The sequence below is a fragment of the Lepisosteus oculatus genome, chromosome 5 (genome assembly GCF_040954835.1).
Source record: "Lepisosteus oculatus isolate fLepOcu1 chromosome 5, fLepOcu1.hap2, whole genome shotgun sequence".
Classification (NCBI taxonomy): Eukaryota; Metazoa; Chordata; class Actinopteri; order Semionotiformes; family Lepisosteidae; genus Lepisosteus; species Lepisosteus oculatus.
In genome coordinates this window covers 1,243,252-1,254,307 of record NC_090700.1, presented here as the reverse complement: position 1 = coordinate 1,254,307, position 11,056 = coordinate 1,243,252, and the positions used below count along the sequence as shown (strand labels likewise).

At 41.3% G+C, this 11,056-nt stretch overlaps 1 protein-coding gene across 5 annotated transcripts in view; it reads left to right on the top strand.

Moving 5' to 3' along the window:
* Positions 1-200: 200 nt before the first annotated feature.
* sgcg (sarcoglycan, gamma) overlaps positions 201-11,056 on the top strand; it is a 65,670-nt gene continuing 54,814 nt past the window's right edge. For 2 of the 5 annotated variants that reach the window (XM_015341459.2, XM_015341458.2), the window contains exon 1: positions 201-696. The gene's annotated coding sequence lies outside the window, so the exon portion shown is untranslated. The other 3 variants (XM_006627727.3, XM_015341457.2, XM_069189820.1) reach the window with 2 other exon arrangements.

The window sequence follows — 11,056 nt, the reverse complement described above, 5'->3', positions numbered from 1 at the left end:
TCATCTAGAAGCATCGCAATAACATAAATTAGTTTCACAGTGTTTCTGTCGCTCTTTAGAATGATACCTACGAAATAAATGTGGTGGATTTGTCAGTCTAACGCTAATGTGTCGTTTCCTTGATTATAATGCTCACTCATCTTAGCATATATACGGTACCGTCAGTCTACAGAGTCCGAGCGAGGTGCTGCGCTATTAGTTCTCTTTCTGTTGTAATAACGCAACGCTGCGTTTTCGGCGATGTGGCGATGCTTAACATTAGAAAGTGCAAACGTTAATAAAACGTGCGAATAAATGCACTGAACTGTTTTAGGGATATTTCCTGGATTCATATTATTAAAACAAGTCGCCGCCGGGAGGTATCTGTTTCTCCTAGTATGCTCTCATTAAGTTGAAGACTGCTGGGCTACTCCTTCACAAACCTCGGGTCTTCTTTCTGGCAGCGGTGCAGCCCAGAAAGCTTTTGTCAAAGCTGCCAGCGTTTCACAGCTGTAAAGCCGTGAGGTTTTGTTTGCTTGTGTTTCGCTATTTCTCTACCTAAAATCCAATAAAAAAAAGTCCGCCGGATGGTTTTCAGGCATCCAACTAAGTGGTCGAACTAACGCCTGAACTAATGAGTCACAGTTCCACGGTGTTGTCTTCCTGTGCCGAACAGAAGCATCTCGGTATATTCTCCAGTCAGATCTCATTGTCCAGGTAAGCTTTTTTCTGTTTTACGAGATTCGTGTTAAGGCTGAGTTACTGTGGATCAGACGTAAAGCATTTGGGCAATCTGGGAAGCAGGGTGACTTGTTTGTGAGCGGCATAAGATTGTAAATCCTATTTCAGTCTGTTGTTGAGGAAAAAACAACTGAAGTCGAGCAGGACTCTTAGGAAATCAAACTGCGCTCCGGGACTGATATTGGGAATTGTCGCTTCCCGACCTCTCCTGAGAATGTGGCTGTTTAGCTTAATTTAAACAGAAAGCAGCAACTTTCACAAGATCTAGAAACCCAGCAGAATATGATATTCATTCTACAGTATATATCGTTATGTTTTAATTGTGTAAAAAATGTATTTAAAATTTCCAATGAATGGATTTATCAAAGCATCTTTTGTAGTACCAGGTGTGTGGTCGTTCTTTTTCAAATGTTCATATTTTAGCTCAGAGGCTACATCAAATGTTTCGCTCGTCCGAGTGCCTTGTGAGCGTCTCCTTCACCCAAGACCAGGGATCTCGACCCTCTGTTGCTTCTCAGAGTTGTACTGTATCTCGTCATAGAGTCATGTTCTGAAAGGGAATTTTGCTTTGCCCAATGAAGTTGTGAAGTTGCTGCGCGAATAGACCACAGCGCTTTATGCAGTAAAATCAATTAAAACGTACAGTACACACCTAATTTAGTTTATGGTGAGCCTGACCTCGTCCATACCACGGCAGAAGCTGTGTGGCCACTCATTTGCGCATTTCAGAGCGGCCACACAACGTTGCTTTGGGTCCTGTGCTGTTTCGGGTTTTTGGGCTGATTTGGCAGAAATTTTCCGCGCTAAAATCCGCTGTATGAAGCGCACAAACTGAGAAACAAGTCACTGAAAACAGGAATATGGGCTGTATTTTCATGACGTACGCCGTAGCCTCTGTTCCTAGCCAGGGTCATTTTTCAAGTTAGGGGTTTCAGATCGGTAAATTGCTGCCCGAAGTATTTCCAACTTCTGGCAATATTGTACACAGTTTGTGGTGCTGGCACACGTCCGTTTCTCCCTATGCTTTGTTTATTTTGTTGAATTCATAAGATCACTTTACTAGCCCTATACAGTTTATTGCATTAGGAATTTAAATGAGTTTAATAGATTTTAAGCTGAGGTTATTCATCATGTGGTGTCATCACTTTACGGTTGTATATTTCAGGCAGGTAATTCTGCACTGTTACCGTGTTCGCGCTCAATGCTGGCATTATAGGAAGAATGGGTTTCAATAACAAATATTGAATCAATCATTTGGGTTTTTATAACTTGTGTAGTTCAGTCCTAAATTCGGTGATGCAAAATGAAACAAAACTGACGAAAAGGAAGGGGTTATTACACAATCTTTAAATGCATTTTAAAAGTGAAAAATAACTCATTATCTATTATTTTTATCGCAGCATGAAGGGCGAAACTACGGAAAATAAAAGGAGTGGAATTTAGTAGATATAGATAAGACATTAAAAAGGCTGTGAGAGTACGCATCATAGGTTTGCCAGTTCAATTTTTTAATAAAGCAGCAATAGTCGCACCGAGTAGCCAAGGTCTTTGTGTTTGACACAGAATTGTGGGGAAGCGGTAAGAAAGGCAGGCAAACTGACAGAATACATCTCGATCTTGTGCTGAAATGCACTAGTAAGACCCCAGTTAGGATGTTGTGTATGACTTTGGTCACTACATTAAAAAAGAGGTTGCTGGTCTTAGATCAGCCCAGAGAAGAGCAAACAAATGCTTCCCCAGTTTTAGAGGACTGTTGTTTATTGACAAGCCAAAGGAACTGAACAAATAGAGTCTTGAACAAAGAAAAAGCTGATCCAAGTATCCTCAGAGTTCGCCAGCAAAGTCACCACAGTGGTCTTTTTCAGAGCCCACAGTGAAACACGATTCACAGAGCACATGGAAGGGCATTGGACTCCGGGGACAGGGGGCACGTCTCGGCCCAAAGGGAACGAGCCAGTCCAGGAAGTGCCTGGATGAGGTTGTGGGGTCAAATAGCAGCAAGGGGCAGAATGCATTTCAGGGTCCAGCTCATCAGCTGTCGTTCTGAGGCTGTCCAGTTCTTGTCTGGGGGGGGCGCTGGGGTGTCAACATGCAAACATTACAGCTCAGCTCTCAGTGAACTAAGGTAACTTGTGTCGCTTTAATTGGACCAACCCAGCTCCTCAACTGCTGGTGGTATAAAAAGGCCAGGAAACCATGTGGAAATGCCAGCCCTTCAAAACCAGAAATTGGCTTGGCTGCTTCTGCACAATCTGTGGTCGCCATCACCACCACCAGCCACCAGAGGTCGCCTAGAAATGATTGGAAAATATACAGTATATCCTTACACTGCAGCAGTTCTCATCAGATGTGATCTTCCTATCACAATTTCTAATCCAATCTAATTGAAGAGCTGCAGGTTTGATTCTATTTTGGGGTGCTGTGCTGCTGGTCAAGGGACTTCTCACAGACTTTTCCGGTAAATGTTGTGTTGCATAAATGGATTACCTCCAAATACCCAAATACTAAGTTGTCTATGTAAATTTATTTTCAGTTTACGTATCTGGGTAGATAAAGGATTGTTGGATATAAAGGATATATTGTATTGTGGTCAGGTGGAGCTTGGCATCTTTCTTAGAGGTGGCTGGGTGAGATCCTCGGATCGCGACTCGGAGACGAACAAGTTGGATAGGCTGCAATGCCTCCTCTCCTTTGTAGCTGGTGTGTTCGCAATAGTAAGGTTTTGTCACCTGTTTATTTAACAAAAACTCGGGCCGATACACATTGTTTGAGGGCTTCGTTTTTGTTCAGAAAAGGTGGAGCCTGAGCCATCCTCACAGAGCTGGGGAGGGGACAGCTTCCTCAGTTTCCCATTTTCCTTAGTAATCTAAACAATTAATACCTTAATCGCAGGTGCAGTGATTTTGCTGTCAAGACAGCGGCACAGAGACGAATTGGATGTCAATCCACAGCCCCAGAGGCGCTCGCTGAGAGGCGAGTTCATCAGCTGGAGCTGCAGACCTGTCATGTGGCCTCCCCTCTGATCCGTTTGATCAGGCAGTGCACGGAGGCTCTCTCACGAGCTGGTTCTGATTGAGCCGGTTGGGACTGGATCCGTGCAGAGGGGTACAGCCTGCCGCCACTCAGTCCATTTGATTGGCTGGACTGTGCTTCTCCTCCTAGCCCTCGACTCTGGACCACCTCCGAAAGCAGGCGGTTCCTTTCTTCAGAGGTTCGGGTGAGGAGCGGCGTCGCTGTGGGAGTGGATCCAGAAGGGGGAAAGAGATGCACAGCCTTTCAGCTGCGGAGCCTCTTCAAGTGAAAGAGGACGCACCTGAAGAGCTTCCACTGCTGAAATATTGCATTTGCTTCCTTTAACTTTGACCTTTTGACCTTTCCTTCTTTTCTGCAGTCAGGCAGCCTGGTTGGCACTCCTGTTTCCCTCCTGGACCCAGGCACCACCCCCTCCTGCCTAATCATCCGCCACTTACTTCACCTCCTGAATCCTGTTACTGAAACCGGGATTTAATAAGCATTCATGATCATTATTGTTATTATTGCTGAGTGTGCCAAAACACAGCCTTGTGGTGATGTGTGCAGTTTCATGTTAGTGTGACCAGCTCAGGCGAATTCCAGCAACAATCCCTGTCTTTCTCTGGCAAGATGCTCTTTCATTCCGTCTTCTAGAGCCTCTGCTAGACTCCTGTCCGAGGACAGGCACTGCTCCGTGCATGTCAGGTGAAAAAACAGGGCTCTTTCTTGTTGACTAGCTGTGGGTTTGAAAGCCCCTCTATTTTGGCTGTAACCCTTTTTGTTCCCTGGGCTGCATGGAAGCTTTGATTGTAGACGGGGAAGGAAACATCTGGACGCAGCAGCTGAGTGAGAGAGGTGATGCCGTCAGTGCATCATGGCCCCTCATTACAAACGCTGAAGTTTCTTCTCAGTTGAAATTGTATTTGATTGAAGCAGCTTTTTTGCAGTATTACCCTTAGGGAGCACCAGGGATACAGTATATTTTACATCAGAATATGATGTTTTCATTTAAACATTTGGAGAAGAATCTCATTTAGCAATGATTGCACAGTGTTCCTGCCTATCTACCTACTTTTACTTTCCTTAAGCCATAAGAAACGCAGTTAAATCAGCCTACAGCACTGTTAGAAGCCACTCGTATGGCCTCAGCTTCTGATTTCAGGCCATGAGGAAGGTGCTAGTTTGATGAGCAGTGGGTACAGGGGTCACTTTTCTGTAAGATCATCGTTTACATGAAACGGTGATGAGCTGAGGTTGAATTAAAATGTGATGGTTAAAATTATCCTCTTACATAAACAGCAACTTTAATACACTAGACAGGACAAATATGACAATGTTATATTTAACACATAACACACAGCCCTTTTGAGAATAAGCCATAGTTTGATAAGTAGGGTAAAAATAGAAGCTTGCAGGTTAAAGAATTTGAAGCACAAAACTTGAGTCTTCACTTCTGTTGTCATTGTCTGTATTATACTGTATATGCTGTGGGTGTTTAATAATGCCATTTATTTCCTTTACTAGAGATTTTAAGTGTTGAGTAAAGTCAACATTTAATCCTATTCTATATATCTTTATTTTGACCTCTCTGTCAGAATCTCTAGGGAGTAAAGTTTCCATAACCAGCCTATACTTTAAGTGGAAGCTGATTTGACAGGGTAGGGGAGCTCAGAGTTACATTGTGTAAGAATGACACTGAAGGGTTCCTGGATAATCAGGCATCTTTTCATCACTCAGGAGCCAGCATGCTGCCGAAACACGGAGCTACAATTCATAAGAAAGGAAGAATGAGAAAGTAACCACACAAAATAATTCAGACCTGCACACAATCGGACACAACTATGAGCTGACTGACCACTGCTTTCACAGGTGTAGCTTGTACTTTGGCTCATCTGTTCCTCAAGAGAATGAATCCAGACACTGTACATTTCTTCCTCAGATGAGTGATTCATTACTGCAGAGCCTCTGTGAAGTTCAGGGTCTCGGACTGCATGTTTAATCATCATTTTCCCGCAACACTCGACGTCTTGGGTCTCCTTGTGTGTGTCAACGTGTCTGTGCCTAGTCTTTTTTGGAATATTAATGCTGTGTAAAGCACTATAATCTCAAAACTATAATCTTTTTATTCCTAAACAAAACGTCTGGATGTTGCAAGTCTGTGCGGTGTCATTTACAGCGAAGAAGAGTGAGTTATGTTATGCAGTCTATGGATTTATTGAAGTCGGTAGAATGAGCAAACGGGCTTCCTTAAATGACCAATAAAGGAAACCTCCAATGAGGTTAAATTGTTTTACAGAGAAGCTGCAATAGAAATTATTACCTCTTTCTTTCATATCTAAAAGTCCAGGCAGCAAAGTACCATTATGGTTGCAAATATTTACATAGAAAGCATTTTCTAAAGCATTTTGCAATTTTCTGATGCATGGTTATTGAGATTTGAAAACCCCCAGAGGCCGTTATTGAGATCAGTTTGTGCTGTCTATAACTTTCAAGAAACACTATTCATAGAATTAATTTTGTGGAACAGAGGTTGTATTTCCACTTTTTATAAAAAGAAATCTGAGTTTGATCTCCAGCATTTCAGTAGTTTGGGGAAGATGGTTATTCTATATTCTTAACAGACAAAGGAAAAATCAATCTAGAAATCTTTACTTATTAAGCATAAACAGAATGTTCAGATGTTATTGGAATTTGTATAGTTTTAAGATTTTTAACATTTTTTAATTTAAGAAATGTTTACTAATACCATCAAAGTTTCACATTTATTGAGATCTTGCAGACTTATTCAGTGTTAAACTAGAAAAGCCATCCTGACACCTTCCACCTTCAGCAGTTCATTTCTTTTTTAAACAATCTGCAGAGGGATTAAGTTAATCTATCGTAGCTCATAGAAAAAGATAATCAGAGGCAAGAGACGCTGCGACGGCCAAATTGTAAAAGGATAATTCTTCTAACAAAAACCTAATATTTTAGCAGAGCCCAAATGAATGGTATTTTATGGTTATCAGTTTTGTGGATTGCCGACACAACTGACAAAGCTCTTTAATACGATTACATTTTCCCTTTAGAGAGTACCTCAGTCGCTGTATATTATTCTATTCTTCTTTAAACTAATCTCAATTTCTAATTCCTGGTCAGATCCAGTCGTACCGAGAGCTTGAAAAATAAACAAGGCAATAACCTTTGACATGGGGCTCCCCTTTCACACACGTCCGGCACTTTCCTTCTTGGCTGGGTCACACATGCTCTTGTTCTATTTAATGTTCCCACAATAAAAGAGTGCTGCTTCACCGCTGTGCTATTCTGTAAATAAATTAAGATTAGATCTTGGATGTCTGCTTGTTGCTCACAGCTTATCAGTCTCCGTCACTCATATTTTATTGCAGTAAACATGTTTTTCCCTGGGTATGATAAAGACTTGCAGGTATTCCAGAGGTGCACAAAAGAACATTAGATAGTAACATTAACACTAGTATTTACTAATACCGTAAAGGTGTTGTGTAAAGCAAGATGTTTGGGACTGTACTGTATATATCTGCTGATAAGATGATGCAAAGATTGTTGTTCCAGGTATTCATTCTGCTTTTGAATCTGGATGAAGACTACTGTCTTTGTAATGGTCTTGACCTAACTGACACCTGTGCAAAACATTCTCCTAGGTTTCTGGAAAGAAACTGTAGTTTATTAGAATGCAGTAGTTCATAATTGTATTACCTGACAATGATTGACAAATGCTTTTAAAAGCTGCAGATGTTATGGCAGCCTGTCTCCAGAGGAATATACACACTTCATTGTGATAGTGTTTGAGTCATATTGTCCATATTGTCATATTTCCTGCTTGTGCTCTGAGTTGTTAGGTGCAGAGCTTTAATCCCTGTATTTTATAAGCTTTCATTTCTTTCATTTTATTCAAATGCCTAAAATTTTATTCCACTGCTTAAAGGTGATATTCAAAGATGTGACATACAGCCTTGCATCTATAAATATCACCTTTATTCTGATTGTAATTATTAGGTGTATTCTCCTGTATTCTGTCTGCTGTTACAGCAGCTTGCTTTGTCTTTGCCTGCCAGGTATTTAGTCATCTGTGTGACCCCAAAGTCTCTGATTCCTGCTGCTACACTCGACCTGTATACTAGCCTGGACACTGCAATTCCCTTCTGGTACAGAGTGTCCTCTGTGATGGCTTCCTCCCTAGGAGTCTGCTCATGTTCCATCAGACACGTGGTTCCTTCCATGAGCTCTCGGTGGACGAGACGTCTTCTTTGGTATTTTTCAGAACAACCTGTTCTGGAGCGAAGGAAACTCTCTGCATCTTTTCTCATGTGACTTGAGCCTACTGTTTGCTCCCGAGAAAATAGTATGTCATGTATAGTTGTTAAAAATCAGCAATAAAACCGGGAGGACTCTCTTGGGCTTTAGGTTGGCTTTAACTCTTTCTTCTTGTCTGGCTTTTCCAGAGATAAAAAATAGATCTGCAGAAGCAAAATAAAGTTAATTACATCTGGTCAACACAAAAACCAAACCGTTTGCCTGCTGTATGTGAGGAGAGCGGGATAAATAAATCAGTAATCAAATAGCTTTACAAATGGAGTAGATTGTTACCCTTTTAAATAAGCTGCACGATGTGCACATACAACAATGTGTCTTGAGAAAGCATTAAATTAAGAAGAAAATATTAAATCATTTTTTTATAGAGTCTCAGGAAAGTTCCACATATCCATCTTAGGATCCGGATCCAATAAAATTGAGAAGCCCATTACTTTAAGTTAACTTTTTAATGATACAATGCCATTGGCATAAATGGAGTGATTGAGCAGCAATGCTGATTAATCATCATTTTCTGTCAGAATCTGCAAATGTGGTATATAAATCTAGGTTCTGAAAAAAGAAATACACTTAGTGCCAAGAATAGACTTTATTGCTGGAATTTATATTCTCTCAAAGCAATTCCCATTCTTTAAAGTTGCATGAATTGTACAAAAAATCAATAAGAGGGGCTTTTAACTTCACTGCAGTGACGGATGGCAGATTTCAGAACCTTGGTGAAAGTTATAGGCACCGTTCATATGCTAGGTGAGTGCAAAGATGGTCCTGTTTCTACATTCTTATCCCTTCACTCAGGGATATAGCAAGGTGACCTACTCACGTGGATAGAGTCGGAGCATGACATTCATTTTGAAGTTTGTCTTGATCTCCTATGACGTGTCTCGTGCAGTTTGAAATTCCCTGCTTTGAGGCCTTCGAGGACTCTATAGCAGTCACTTCTGCAGGTAGGATGTCAAAGTGAATGTGGTGTTACAGTCTACCACCTGTCCAGTTCTGATGGCTTTTTGTAAATGTTGTTATTGTGGAATGAGCCAGACTTTCGTACGCACCAATAAGAAAGAACGTTTAAGCCATTCAACTTGCATTCTGTTGGTGCAAATTCCCCTCTTGCAGTTTCCTCCTATCCACTCATGTAACTAATTTAGGACAGTGTGACACATGTAAGAAAGAAGAAAGTGTTTTGTTATTCTGTTATGTTATTTTCAAGTGCTTGTGACATCTGATGTTGATTTTTACTTGTTTTCAGATTTACAGAGGAAGGGATGCAGCAATATGTGAACTCAGCATCTGTCATTAACTCTCTTTTGAGTTAACAAAATCTGATCTGAAGCAGATGACAGTGTTTTAAGTCCTCCTTCACGAGGCAATCTTCAATGCATTTCCCAGCTTTATTGTTATGTGAGCCTTTGTTGGTGTCGGCTGGGAGTAATGTGCAGAAAAGCCCAGGTGTCAATTAATGCTGTACAGTGTCCTAATTTAGGCCTAAAATTTAAATGTGAATTGGGTCTGTTATGGCTTGGGGACTCTCTGACGTTGACACTGGAGTAGGGCAACGTGTGATGTTTCTGTCTGAAGGTGAAGTAGCTCTTTACATAATTTGATATTGCACTGGAGCAGTCCACCGAGGTTTACAGTATTGTTTTTCATATTTGCACAGAGAATAGGTAGGTGTTCCACTCTGTTTCATATTTTCAATGAGTCCTGTATAATTTGGTAGTGTCAATAACAATTTGATGCAGCAGCAAAGTAAATACATAACATTTTAATTCTAGAGAGATGGGATTCAAAGCAGCTGCATATTAAAAAAAACTGTCTGAGTTTACTTAAGATGTCCTTATTTTAAACTGAATGGTTTACTTTGACTTGCAGCCAGAAGAACTCTAGTCAGCAAACACAAAGCCTTTGGGCACTGCAGCTTTGTAAGAGCGATGCACAGTCGTGACTCTTCAACTGCGCTGTGTGTCTGCACTGAGCCAAGTGGAGAGGGCAGATTCCACAGGCTGGGCGGCTCTCGTTCCCCAAGATAGAAACACACTCCAGCTCCTTTCCTGAAATGGAGAGGAAACGTTGTTGCAGTCTTGTAAAACAGAGTGGATTGGAGCAAGTGTTTGTTTAATCAGTCACATCTTTTAAAATCCACTAAAAACATAAAGTTTCACAATTTAGATACTCTAGAATGGGACACCCTGCTGCTTATGGTTTCCAATCTGCGTGTTTTTTTTTTAAAAATATGCTAATTTATCCACTCAATAGTACAATATTACAGTTTTTTTTAAAAGCTGTCTTCCATCATGAATTTGCAGCCTCTTTCTTCTGTTGGCCGTTAAAACATATCTTAAGAAAATCTTCCAACCTTTTGAAAGAATATTTTAATGCAATTTTATGTCGCTTTGGAACTAACTAGTAGTTTAATTAACAAGTGAGGAGAAAAAAATCTCCTCCATTTTGTAGTCTTCTTTGAAACAGTCCTTGTTCAGCTTGACTCTGTCACAAGACCCTTGAAAAACTCATCTGGAGTTACTGCCCGAGCCAAAGCCCAGTGAGCTCATCACCGCCCCTTCCTTCACGGGTCAGACATCCCTCACTGCTTTTGTGCTGCTGCTTTCCTCTCTTCCCAGGTTTGAGAAAAAAGTAGGACTTGCATATGGAGCTCTGAGATTATCTTCCTACACGTTTGTTGTCCTGTTAATGAAGAGGAAAGGAAGGCTCACCACAGGGGCTCATATGATACGCTGCTCTCTGGGTCAGTGCCATCTCCCCGTGATTAGTTAGCGCAGAGGCCAGAGTTAAATTTATGGCTCGCAGCTGTTGAATGTCTGACAGACGTCTTGGGACTCGGGGCTGCTGGCGATACACAGGAGCACAGTTGCTACTCCAGAGGAAACGGCAATCAGCACAAAGACCAGGGTAGGAAACGCTTGTTCCCATGTTGTTGGCTTGCGTCTGTGTCTCTGCAGTAGTTTGGAAAACCTCTTTTGGCTTTAACCTTTTACTG